Below are 14,590 nucleotides of genomic sequence, written 5' to 3' on the forward strand. Positions count from 1 at the left end.
CTATCATGATGGGTTATGAGCTCCACAGCACATTATAATAGAGTGGTATAATAATATAATGCAGTACCATACTCCTAATCTTCATGTTTCTCCTTGGCTCCTCTTATGTTTGAGAGTGAAACAGACCAACAGCAACATCTGTATGAAGCTTGTATGTTCTTCCTGTGTTGGCTCCTCCAGGCTTTCTACTCCACTCTTAAAAGTATACTGATATGTCAATTTGGATTTTAGATTGTGAGCACCAACGGAGACAGAAAGCATACCTCCAAAACTTTCGAAAATCGCAAAGATGGAGAATAAGTGCTACATGTACTATAAGTTCCGCCAAGTCTTTTCATGATAGGCAATGTCTCTAACCTTGCCCAAAGCATAATTATATACACCCAGTTCCTTTGATGCTCCCACACAGTAAATATTCCCTCATGTGCTACCACACAACTAGTTATGCCAACATATGCCCCCTTCACAGTAGTATTGCCCATATGTCCACATTCATAGTAGTAATGCTCACATGTGACCCCTTCTCAGTAGTAATGACCACACTGTGCCCCCTACACAATGGTTATGCCCACACCATGCCCCCTTTACAGTAGTTATGCCCACACTGTGCCCCCATCACATTAGTTATGGATATATATTTTCCCTCTGCCCAGCAGTTATTCAACTTTGCAATAGTTCTGCCCAGATGTGCCCCCTCACAGTAGTTCTGCCCAGATGTGCCCCCTCACAGTAGTTATGCCCAGATATGTGCCCCCTCACAGTAGTTATGCCCAGATATGTACCCCCTCACAGTAGTTATGCCCAGATATGTGCCCCCTTTACAGTAGTTATTCCCAGATATGTGCCCCCTCACAGTAGTTATTCCCAGATATGTGCCCCCTCACAGTAGTTATGCATAGATATATGCCCCCTTACAGTAGTTTTGCCCAGATATGTGCCCTCTCACAGTAATATGTTTAGATATGTGCCCCTTCACAGTAGTTGACCAGATAAGTGCCCCCTCACAGTAGTTATGACCAGATAAGTGCTCCTTCACAGTAGTTATGACAAGATAAGTGCCCCTTCACAGTAGTTATGACCAGATAAGTGCCCCCTCACAGTAGTTATGGCCAGATATGTGCACCCTCACAGTAGTTTTGTCTAGATATGTGTCCCCCCCCACAGTAATTATGCAAAGATATGTGCCCCCTCACTGTAGTTATGCCCAGATATGTGCCCTCTCACAGTAATATGTTTAGATATGTGCCCCCTCACTGTAGTTATACCCAGAAAAGTACCCCTTCACAGTCACAGTAGTTATGCCCAGATATGTGCCCCCTCACACTAATTATGCCCAGATATGTGCCCCCTCACAGTAAATATGCCCAGATATGTGTCCCCTTCACAGTAAGTAAAAAAAAATGCTCACCTATTTCCTCCTATGAACATCACAGCTCACCCTGCGCTCCCCGGCAGCTGCAGAATACCGTTACACGTTGCGCTGCTTTGTAGGAGGAGTCCACTGGCTGACTCCCACACTGCTCTGCTCCTCCTACACAGACCAGCAGCGCGACGTGTGGCCACTGGGGAGCGACTGCAACTGAGAGGAATGGTGAAGCAGGGAGCGGACGACTCCATGCTTCACCATTACATTCAGCAGAGAGCAGGATGTACCGTGGCCATTGCGGGACCATGGGACAGCTGCTGAAATCCGGGACTGTCCTGCCGGCTCCAGGATGGATGGGAAGTATGCGGAAGCAATGCGAGTGATGGCTATCTATCTCAAATATATATCTAATATCTATCTATTTATAAACGGTAAACAGGCTTTTAAAAATATAAATTATTTATTCACCCATGTGGATATGCGACGTTTCGGCTCAGCTATAGAGCCTTTCTCAAGCAGTGATACAAGTGATGACCCCCTTCCTCACTCCTCAGCAATACCACTTTATGAGGAGATCCCTCTTTCCTTTGGTCCACTTAAGAAACTAAATGCCATATTTTCCCCCATTAGGGGGATGTTCGCCCTCCGTCAGCTCTGTAATCACTGCGGTTTTTCTTTAGTGTAATATACATATCGCTCATGTCCAGTATTGGGCTGTGTGGAGCGATTTTCCCTTTCTGTGTCCCTTATCCAAGATGGCCACTGCTTGTTTGCATGTGCTTCTGCACATGTCAGACATATGTAGTACACTCAGGACTTTTCTCTGTCTCCTCTAGCCATCCTGGACATGAGGGGTTAACAGCCGCTGATCTTCTGCCAGTACCCGCCTCCTGTATTAAGGGGTAATTATCATTGGTGGCGCAGTGCGCCCTCCCCATCCCATTAAAATCATTGGTGGCACAGTGCGCCCCCCCTTAACCCCCCCAGTATTAAAATCATTGGTGGCACAGTGCGCCCCCCCTTAACCCCCCCAGTATTAAAATCATTGGTGGCAATGGCCACAGGGTCCCCTCCCCTTCTCATTGGTGGCAGTGGCCACAGGGTCCCCTCCGCTCCTCTTCATTGGTGGCAGTGGCAGTTCTGATCGGAGCCCCAGCAGTGTAATCCTGGGGCTCCGATCGGTTACCATGGCAGCCAGGATGCTACTGAAGCCCTGGCTGCCATAGTCGGCTCCCTGCTGCTGTGTGCACAAAGGCCAGGGCAGCAGGGACAGTGTGAGGTCCTATTCACCCTCATAGAGCTCTATCAGGGTGAATAGGACAAGGGATGAAAAGATCACAGGTTCTGGCCCCTAAGGGGGAAATAGTTATTAAATAAAAAGTGCAAAAAAAATTAAAAATATTAAAAAAACAACAACAAAATATTAAGTATAAATCACCCCCTTTCCCAATTTTACATATAAAATATATAAACAATAAATAAACATATCACATATCGCCACAACCGAAAAGTCCAAACTATTAAAATATTATTAAAAAAATCTGTGCGGTGAACGCCGGAACAGAAAAAATAAATAAAAACTGCACGATTCGCCTTTTTTTAAAATGCGGAATGCACGTGGCTTTTTTGGTTTATTTTTTCGCGTGGTATCGAATGGTATCAAGTATCGCAATACTTTTTTATGGTATCAAAATCGAATAAAAAATTTGGTATTGCAACAACTCTAATGTAGACACAGCTTTAGGGGTGCACTGGGTGTGGGGTGCATGCACGGGTCTTTTACCGCAAAGTGTCTTCATCGCTAAGTGTCATGCAGTTAATCATGGCAGTTAGACGGGCAGGAGACAGGTAGGTTATCAGTACTACACATCCTCACACTCTTCCTCAACTATGTGCCTTGTCTCTACATATGTCCCTTTTTATATGTGCTTTTTACCTTCACCTTCACCTGTTCCTCCTCCATTACCTTCCATCCACATCTGCCCCTCTCTCCTCCACTCCCCCATGTACAGCTCCCATGCTTTTTTCACCTTCCTTATTCAATTGAAACCATCGTGTCCCAGGGTGCAGCGCAACAAGTTCTTCCACAAATCCTACAACCATTTGATTTTCCTCTCTTTACTTTTATTTCTTATTTCAGGGGATATTTCTCCTAACCCCGGCCCACCCTGCCCCCACATCAACCCCTCTCCAATCTCTCACAGAAACCGTGCAAACCTCATCAACATTTGTTGTCCACCTTCTTTCCCCTCTTTTAACTGTGCGCTCTGGAATTCGCGGTCAGTCTGTAACAAGCTCCCCTACATTCAAAACTTCTTTTTAACTAACTCTCTTGCTGGCCCTCACTTCAACCTCTCCCTCTCTGCTGGCATCTTCCCCTCCTCTTTTAAACACTCTATCCTTACTCCATTAATAAATAAATAAATCTCTCGACCCATCCTGCACAAATAACTACAGACCAGTCTCCAATCTTCCCTTCATCTCTAAGCTCATGGAGCGTCTGGTCTACTCTCGCTTAACCTGCTATCTCTCTGATCACGCTCTCCTCCATCCATTATAATCTGCTTTCCGCTCCCTGCATTCGACAGAAACTGCCCTCACCAAAGTGACAATTGTCCTCCTGACAGCAAAATGCAACGGTAACTACTCTCTGCTCATTCTCCTTGACCTCTCTGCAGCTTTTGACACTGTAGACCACCATCTCCTACTCTCCAAGCTCCAATCCATTGGCCTAAAGGACACCGCCCTCTTCTGGTGTTCTTCCTATCTCTCTGGTTACTCTTTCAGTGTATCATTCGCTGGCTCCACTTCTGTCTCTCTGCCGTCTCTAACATTATGTCCTCTCTCTATCTGAAACTAAATCTTTTAAAAACTGAAATTCTTGTGTTCTCTCCATCTACTAACCTACCTAAACCTGATGTCTGCCTCTCGGTGTGCAACACCGTCATCACTCCTAGGCAGCACGCCCGCTGTCTCAAGGTGACTTTTGACACTGATCTTTCTTTCGACCCCTATATTCAATCTCTCTCCCAATTATGTCGCCTGCACCTCAAAAACATCTCTAGAGTCTGCCCCTTTCTCAATATGGAAACAACAAAACTCTCATTGTTTCCCTGATCCATTCTTGCCTTGATTACTGCAACTCACTATTAATTGGCCTCCCCCTCAGCAGACTCTCCCCTTGCTAATCTATTCTTAATGCAGCAGCCAGGGTCACCTATCTGTCCAACCGCTACTCTGATGCCTCCGCCCTGTGTCAGTCATTGCACTGGCTACCCATACACTATAGAATCCAATTCAAACTGCTCGTCCTCACCCACAAAGCCCTCCACAGTGCTGCACCACCCTACATCTCTTCCCTTATCTCTGTCTACCACCCTACCCGTGCCCTCCACAGTGCTGCACCACCCTACATCTCTTCCCTTATCTCTGTCTACCACCCTACCCGTGCCCTCCACAGTGCTGCACCACCCTACATCTCTTCCCTTATCTCTGTCTACCACCCTACCCGTGCCCTCCACAGTGCTGCACCACCCTACATCTCTTCCCTTATCTCTGTCTACCACCCTACCCGTGCCCTCCACAGTGCTGCACCACCCTACATCTCTTCCCTTATCTCTGTCTACCACCCTACCCGTTCCCTCCACAGTGCTGCACCACCCTACATCTCTTCCCTCATCTCTGTCTACCACCCTACCCGTGCTCTCCACAGTGCTGCACCACCCTACATCTCTTCCCTCATCTCTGTCTACCACACTACCCGTGCCCTCCACAGTGCTGCACCACCCTACATCTCTTCCCTCATCTCTGTCTACCACCCTACCCGTGCTCTCCACAGTGCTGCACCACCCTACATCTCTTCCCTCATCTCTGTCTACCACCCTACCCGTGCCCTCCACAGTGCTGCATCACCCTACATCTCTTCCCTCATCTCTGTCTACCACCCTACCCGTGCTCTCCACAGTGCTGCACCACCCTACATCTCTTCCCTCATCTCTGTCTACCACACTACCCATGCCCTCCACAGTGCTGCACCACCCTACATCTCTTCCCTCATCTCTGTCTACCACCCTACCCGTGCTCTCCACAGTGCTGCACCACCCTACATCTCTTCCCTCATCTCTGTCTACCACCCTACCCGTGCCCTCCACAGTGCTGCATCACCCTACATCTCTTCCCTCATCTCTGTCTACCACCCATACCCGTGCCCTCCACAGTGCTGCACCACCCTACATCTCTTCCCTCATCTCTGTCTACCACCCTACCCGTTCCCTCCACAGTGCTGCACCACCCTACATCTCTTTCCTCATCTCTGTCTACCACCCATACCCGTGCTCTCCACAGTGCTGCACCACCCTACATCTCTTCCCTCATCTCCATCTACCACCCTACCCGTTCCCTCCACAGTGCTGCACCACCCTACATCTCTTCCCTCATCTCTGTCTACCACCCTACCCGTGCCCTCCACAGTGCTGCACCACCCTACATCTCTTCCCTTATCTCTGTCTACCACCCTACCCGTTCCCTCCACAGTGCTGCACCACCCTACATCTCTTCCCTCATCTCTTCTACCACCCTACCCGTGCCCTCCACAGTGCTGCACCACCCTACATCTCTTCCCTTATCTCTGTCTACCACCCTACCCGTTCCCTCCACAGTGCTGCACCACCCTACATCTCTTCCCTCATCTCTGTCTACCACCCTACCCGTGCCCTCCACAGTGCTGCACCACCCTACATCTCTTCCCTTATCTCTGTCTACCACCCTACCCGTTCCCTCCACAGTGCTGCACCACCCTACATCTCTTCCCTCATCTCTGTCTACCACCCTACCCGTTCCCTCCACAGTGCTGCACCACCCTACATCTCTTCCCTCATCTCCATCTACCACCCTACCCGTGCTCTGTTCAGCCAATGACTTACGACTGACTTCCACAAAAATCCGAACCTCTCTCTCCCGGCTCCAAGATTTCTCCCGAGCTGCACCGGAATGCCCTACGCAACGAAATCAGGCTTAATCACAACATGCACAGTTTTAAGCGTTCGCTAAAAACACATCTTTTCAGGGTGGCCTCTCACCTCCCCTGATCTAACCTCCCCATAGCCCATTTATCATTCCCTGAAGCTGAGCCTCCACTGCACCCAGAAGCACTTCGTATATTGTCTGCTGACCGGCTCATGTGGCTTTATATCTGCTCCTCCCAAGATGGCTGGACTATCGTACATAACAAGCACTTCTACCTTTTGTGTCACCCCTATCCCCTCATAGATTGAAAGCTCTTGCGAACAGGGCCCTCATTCCTCTTGTTGTAATAATCGACTTGTCTGTTGCTATGTTATTTATGACTGTTTGTACATGAACCCCTGAACTGTAAGGCGCTGCGGAAAATGTTGGCGCTATATAAATTAAGATTATTATTAATAATCTCAAAAGGTAGCTTCCACCCATTATCAATATTGATGCAATCGGGGTCCCAAGAGGGGTCCCTGATGAATTCAAGGCCAGAGGTTCAGGTGGCAGCAGGATTGGAATCCATAATTCCCCACATAACAATCAACAAAAATGTAAACTGGATCAACTAGATTTACTATAATCAACAAAGGTTTGTAAACTACGCAGAACAGTCACAGGCAGATTCCATTATGACATTTCAAAACCGCAGGGTGCTCGATATGATACTTGCAGAAAGAGGTGGTGTCTGTAAGGTATTCACGGACCCCTCATCATGCTGCACATTCATACCCAACAACACCGGCCCTAATGGTAAGGTCACACTGGCAATAAAGAAACTCGAGGATTTATCAATCGAGCTCAAAAGAAACTCAGGTATCGATAACCCTTGGATCAGTATTTGGCTGGTTCACTACCTGGAGACAGGCACTTGTACAGTTGGGAACCATTATCCTGATAATTATTATAGGAATAGCATTAGTTGCAACATGTGTCATACCATGTGTATGGAAACTGATAATGAAAGGAGTATCAAATATGTCATTTTATGCTGCCTAATCCTGAAGACAACTCACATGAAGGATATAGAAAATATCTGGCGGTATACAGGGAAAGGGCAAGGGTAAGAACCATATTATCTAAGAAATTTGGATATGTTCTTTTTCTTATCGCTTGTCCACCTCCCTCAGCTGGTCGCACGTGCTCAGTTTACATCTTCAACTACCACCAGCCATATCCAATTGGAGCATTGAATGGGGAGATCTCTGGATCCATGTGAGGTTCGGGGCTGGTTCTAGCTTTGTTTGGAAGACATTGTCTATGTGATGTCTGATTTTCATTTTTTACATCAATCATGGCATAACCCCTTTAAGTACGAAAATTGTTCCATTTTACTTCTTTGAATTGGGGCCCTTTGGGGCAGGTCTTATACTCTTGCCTTTTCTATCACATTGTGCTCCAATCTGTATCTACTGGCGGTGGCACCAACGAGAGGCATTTAGGTGGTTGGCTAGATCTCCAAGGGTCTTTGATTACAATTTTATACCCTCAAAGTCAAAGCTAAATGGAGAAATGGGCAATGGATGGAGATATGAAGGAAGGAGGACGTAGAGGACATCATACATGCTCACATTTGCCTCAGTCGGAGTTTAATTTCCATGACATTTTAAAATTATCTTAAACCTCCAGACGCGATGATCTGTGTCCCCGGGGATATGTGTTCCGCGTCTCCAAATAATCTGTTCTCTTCCAGCAGGAGATCCCCTACCGCGCTCATCTTCACCAGGCTGTGTCCTCTGTTTGTAAATTGACAGCCTCAGTACCAGCCTGCCCCTTGGCATGTCCCGATGTCTATTCTAGACACGTACTGACAGAGTTATGCCTCCGGTACGTCGTACCTCATTCATTACACTATACTTAAAGGGACATTCTTGCCATATCCCGTATTCACATGAACTGAATCACAGGGTTAGGACTTGTATGCAAATACGTCAACACATATCAGTATCGCTATAATAGTACTAACCCTATAAGTTACTGTATTATGGAAAAACTGAAAAACTGACAATTGTATATTCGGGGGTCACCCCTGTAGTTGTCAGCACTCCTACGGTATCTATTTGGCTGCTGGTCTAATGAGACGTGTCCCATTTATTTGATGGAATATTTCTGAATGGCTGAGTGACTACACATCGTTACCTAGTCTTCTGAGGAGATGTCTAGTATCATACCGCCATCTACTGGTCAATGTGTGTAGTGCCGCTCGTTATTACTACACCTCTGCATTTCAGAGTTGGATAAAAGGGCTAACACAACAGCGCACCCTGCTGGTCAAGATGTGGAAATGACGGTGGCAGGTTTAACAAAGTCCACAACAGTCAGTGGGAGCTAACATGATGGGGAATGTAGTTCTGTGTGGTTTACAGACATTAAAGGGTCCTTTCCATCGCAGGCATGTAAGGCAAAACCACTCTATATGCGATGAATGCCACCCTCTAGGACCCTCAACTATGGGAGAATGGAGATCCTGGTTGACACATTAATGGAGAGGTGGTCGCACGTGAGTGCTTGAGGTCTAGGGAAGGTAACATATAGAAAGGGCAAGCAGCGATGATGGGGTCACCTATAGAGGAAGAACAGTCCCGTTCCCGCATATCCATATTACAGTATGTGTGCCGCCATATGTGTATGATGTCTCTGCCCTTGGATCAATGGATTTAGAGGCGGTATCCTCTGCAATGCAGCATTGGAAGGAGCAAACCTCTCTGAGCCTCCACATAAAAATGCAGGTGAGGTCTGGGTCCATTCCGGGGTATGAACCACTCGGATCCGTAATACAGCGAGGTGGGTTCTATGTGGCCAGTTTTTCATGATGAGAATTGAGCGAATTGACTCATTTATGACACGGGCTGGTGAGTGGTACGCCTGCGGTGAAGTCCTGCCCTGGTTTGGATGGTGACCTTTGTAGTATCATTTATTACTGCTTCCCCCATGAGTAGTGAAGAGCACCCGGGGTACCACATGTCTGTAGTTTATATTCCTGGTGCAAGGATTCAACTGAGCAGCACCCGGTGACCAGAGAAATAAAAACGTCTTCATTCGACCGCAGGCGTAGGAAAGCAATGATTCTTACGTGTCTCAAGCTGTGAATCTCAGAACGCGGAAGTCAATCATTGCTATTATATGCCTGAAGTCCAAAAGTTGTAATTATGTAGAAGAGAGGGCAGATACTGCCGAAATCATGCTCTTACAGTATTTTGTTGTACCATACAGTGCACAAACAATACTATCCCAGAGTGTGCAATCATACTACACAGTGCCCAAATACTAGTACCATATAGTGCTCACATAACAGTACCATACCGTGCCCAAATACTAGTACCATATAGTGCTCACATAACAGTACCATACCGTGCCCAAATACTAGTACCATATAGTGCTCACATAACAGTACCATACCGTGCCCAGATAATGTCATACAGTGCCCAAATACTAGTACCATATAGTGCTCACATAACAGTACCATACCGTGCCCAAATACTAGTACCATATAGTGCTCACATAACAGTACCATACCGTGCCCAGATAATGCCATACAGTGCCCAAATATTAGTACCATAGAGTGCTCACATAACAGTACCATACTGTGCCCAGATAATGCCATACAGTGCTCAAATACTAGTACCATATAGTGCTCACATAACAATACCATACCGTGCCCAGATAATGCCATACAGTGCCCAAATACTAGTACCATATAGTGCCCACATAACAGTACCATACTGTGCCCAAATATTAGTACCATAGAGTGCTCACATAACAGTACCATACCGTGCCTAGATAATGCCATACAGTGCCTAAATACTAGTACCATATAGTGCTCACATAACAATACCATACCGTGCCTAGATAATGCCATACAGTGTTCAAATACTAGTACCATATAGTGCCCACATAACAGTACCATACTGTGCCCAGATAATGCCATACAGTGCCTAAATACTAGTACCATATAGTTCTCACATAACAGTACCATACAGTGTCCAAACAATACTATCCCAGAGTGTGCAATCATACCACACAGTGCCCAAATACTAGTACCATATAATGCTCACATAACAGTACCGTACTGTGCCCAGATAGTAGTCCAATAGAGTGCTTACATAACAGTACCATACCGTGCCCAGATAATACCATACAGTGTCCAAATACTAGTACCATAGAGTGCTCACATAACTGTACCATACAGTGCCCGGATAATACCGTACTGTGTCTAAATAGTAGTCCAATAGAGTGCTGACATAATGGTACCATACAGATCCCAGATAATACCATATAGTGCCCAAATACTAGTACCATAGAGTGCTCACATAACAATACCTTACAGTGCCCATATAATACCACACAGTGCCCAAATATTAGTACCATATAGTGCTCACATAACAATACCTTACAGTGCCCATATAATACCATATAGACTACAGTGCCCAAATACTAGTACCATAGAGTGCTCACATAACTGTACCATAGAGGGACCAAATAATAGTACCATATGGTGTCCACATAGCAGTGCCATGCAGTGCCCAATAACAATGACATTCAATGGACAAATTGGAGCAATATATAATTTCCGATTATCATTGCTATACACTGCCAAATGCCAAAATACAGTCCCAAGTGCCACCCATATAACAGTGATATAAAGTGCCCGAATAAGTGTCATACAGAACCCAAATGAGTGACCTTTCTGCTGAATAGACATACGGGTGTAGAAAGCACATGGATTCGCAGTTTGCTTTCCACATCTATATGTCCGTTCTGCAAAAAGATAGCATATGTCCACAAAATGTTTCCCCTGGACCTATTGAAGTCCATTGGTCCGCAAACGAAAAAATGCTGATGATACATAGAGTACATCCATATTTTGCAGATCTTTGATATCCGGACCGCAAACGGACACGGTCATGTGCATGGGACCTAAATCAAAATAATTTCAGGAGATGTAAGAATTTACATTGCATTTATTAAAAAAAATATACATCAAACATCCAAAAACAGTAATAAGTCATTTAACAAAAAAATAGCTGCACAAAAGATCTCAAATCAAGAGGTCCTTCAACTGTTCTTCAAGACGGAAGAAGTCCAAGAATGATCCGAGGATTTTGGCCATGATTTGTGTTGTCTTTTTTGAACTAGTGCTCGTATAGATGTCATCTACTCATGGTAGACCTTCCTGCAATGTCTTCTGTCACGAAAGGTTGACTGCAACATCCAACTAAGATCTTCGTGTGGAGTGATCTGGAGGACTTGGCCTAACCATGTGTTACAATCAAATGGGTCCTACATTCAGCAGCAATGACCCCTGATTAGCTGTGGGTCATCACATGTAGGTCTTCATTTCAAAATGGCTTGTTGCCTCTAATGCCATTTATTTAAATAAAAAAGGCCTCTTTTGAGCCCCCCATTGGATGTCCCCAACTGGGCAATCTGCTCTCTGAATGACGACTTGCTGGTGATCAGTTCATCCAAAATGAAAACTGAAGAGATCAGCTTGATGGGCCAGATCAGCTTCAGGCAGCTGCGCATTTCTCCTGCAGTGGCCACTGCAGGAAGAATGTGGTATTACATGGTGATCATTCAAATGACTCTGAATGATGTTGTCATACATAGCCCACTCTTCTTGCAGGTCTCTGTTCTGACTGATTGGGGAGCGGACATACATGTTAAAACAAACCACAAAACTGAATAGGAGGTCCTTACATTCTATTATGCGAGTAACTTTCATCCCTTTATAGTAGAGTAATACATTTCCTCTTCTGTAGAAAGCTTGGGAGCTTTGGTTTTCTTTCTAAAGCAGAAAATTACCAGTATGACCAGTACAATGAGTAGAATCCCAATGGTAACTCCAACACTCACAAATAAGACAGTCTTTGAGATCTTCCCTGTGCACCTTGACATTGTATAGATGTAGGATTCTGCATATGGACATCTGTGAAAGGGTTTAGACAAGACACATTAGTAGATGACCGCATGGCCCTACCAGGCTGTATAAAAAAAACAAAAAACTTTACATGGAGAGATGTGTATTTTTTTTTATTCTGTTTTCATTTTCTTTGTTCATTTGTTCACATTTTATTTTTACTTTTGTTTTACCTTAGGCCTCATGCACAACACCGTATCCATTTTGCGGTCCAGAAATCATGGATCCACGAAACACGGATGTTGTGCACTTTCCCGTTCCGTACGTCCAACCCATGGGCGGATTGGGAACTTAAAGTGGCCCTGGTAAAATACTAAAAGTTGCCCAGTTTTATAGTTCGGTCCAAATTCATGGCAGGGCCAGCAATACCATATTGTGGCACATTATACCACCCCAACAGAGCCAAATCCCACAATCCATCACAAAATACTGCCAGCAGCACAAAATGCATCCCCAAAAACTTCCACTGGCCGGCCGTCAGGAGGGCTCAGGTGGCCCCCTGGGCATCGGCCCACCGGGAAATTTCCCTGTAAGGTCTATGGCCAATCTGTCCCTGGTCCCACCCTATGTTAAAAATGCCTATACTTGTCCACAGTGTGCTGTCTGCGTTTGTTTTGGGGCCCCATTCAAATTAATGGGTCCACATCGGATCTGCAAAAAATGTGAATCGGATGTGGACCAAAAATACGATCATATGCATGGGGCCTTAAAGGGGTTGCCTCACCTCGAACATTGGCATATCACTAGGATATGCCACAATGTCAAATAGGTGCCACCTCTCTAGAATGGAGGGCTCAAACTTTGGTTGAGTGCACCGTGCATGGAGGGTCACCTTCGATTCATTTCTATGGGCCAAGTGGCTATTTTCAGAAGTCCCATAAAAATGAATGGTGAGCGAACCGCGCAAGTGTGGCCCTGCTCTATTCACTTCTCTGAGGCTGACGGTAATTGCCAAGCCAGTGCTGGAGAGTGTTAGCGCATGCTTGGTCCTCTCTTGTTCTCTTTGGGAGCTTCGTTCTAGAGATGGGCTTGGGTCCCAGAGGTGGGACCTGCACCTATCTGACATTAGTGGCATTTCTTAACAATATGTTTCAGGTGAGGCCACCCCTTTAATGAGTGGCAGAAAGCAGCACAGATTCTGTGTCTTCCCGCAATTTCTCCATATCTAAAAGAAACAAAAAAAAATAATAATAAAAAGCCATGACCTGTTTTCAAAGGAATGCCAGAGAAGACACAGACAAGGTCATCTCTGCATGTCCTCTCCTCACGCTATGGCATCATCAATTATGTAATACATAAAAACATAGATAAATAATTGCTGAACCTAAGCTTTTAATGGGATCGTCTGACTAACGCATATGGAGGAGTCAAAAAAATGTGGGTCGAGCAAATGATCTGTAGACCTCCAGGTTTAGGAGGCTGATAGAAGGGGGTTCTGTAAAAGAGAGCCCCCTCTTCATACTTACTTTACCCTAATAAGACAGTCTCAGGAGATTACCTTAGCCAATGATATGTTGTGTTTAATGGTCCCCCATGGCACCATTGAGAAAGTGTCCTCTCTATATTACCCCTCTTCATCTTCTCTTATGAACCATACATTGTATTAGGGGTGGGTCCCACATCATGGCAGTATACTCACAAGCAGTTAGGACCGGTTCCGTTTAATAATTTGCATGTCCCTTCATTGCAGTAAATGAATCTTGGAGACTGTGGATTACAGTGAGATACACAGACGAGGCCATCTTGTGTAATTAAGGGCGTATAAAAATCCTGAAATCCTGGTGGAACAGCCCACCTGCATAACTCTAATGAGACAAGGGGTAAAGAAAATGTCATAAGGTGCCCAGTCAGACAGTCCACTTACAATGTCTTACCATTACTTTTTCCAAAAATTCTCTTGCCCTCACTGGTTTCTATCCCCACCCCACCGGTTATAAATAGGGGAATCTTCCCAAGAATGAGTGACCTTTGTAATGTAGGGTCTCATCTGCTCTTGTTTCTCACACTATAATTATAATTTTTTAATGCAATTAAACCCCACCCATGAGTACAGGCCACACCCTCACACTGACCGTTAACATGTCGTAATAGAGGTAGTATAGTGCTCCTCATAAATAGTGCCAGTAGAGGTCCCCATTAATAGTGCCAGTACAATGCCCATCACAAAGAGCCCCTAATAAACTCTACCAACATTAGAGTACCCCAACAAATGAGACCGCCAGTGGAGTACCACAATAAACGAGACTGCCAGCAGAGCACCCCCAAATAAATGATACTAACAGCCAAGCACCCCA

This window comes from Bufo gargarizans, chromosome 2 (genome assembly GCF_014858855.1).
Source record: "Bufo gargarizans isolate SCDJY-AF-19 chromosome 2, ASM1485885v1, whole genome shotgun sequence".
In the NCBI taxonomy this organism is placed as follows: Eukaryota; Metazoa; Chordata; class Amphibia; order Anura; family Bufonidae; genus Bufo; species Bufo gargarizans.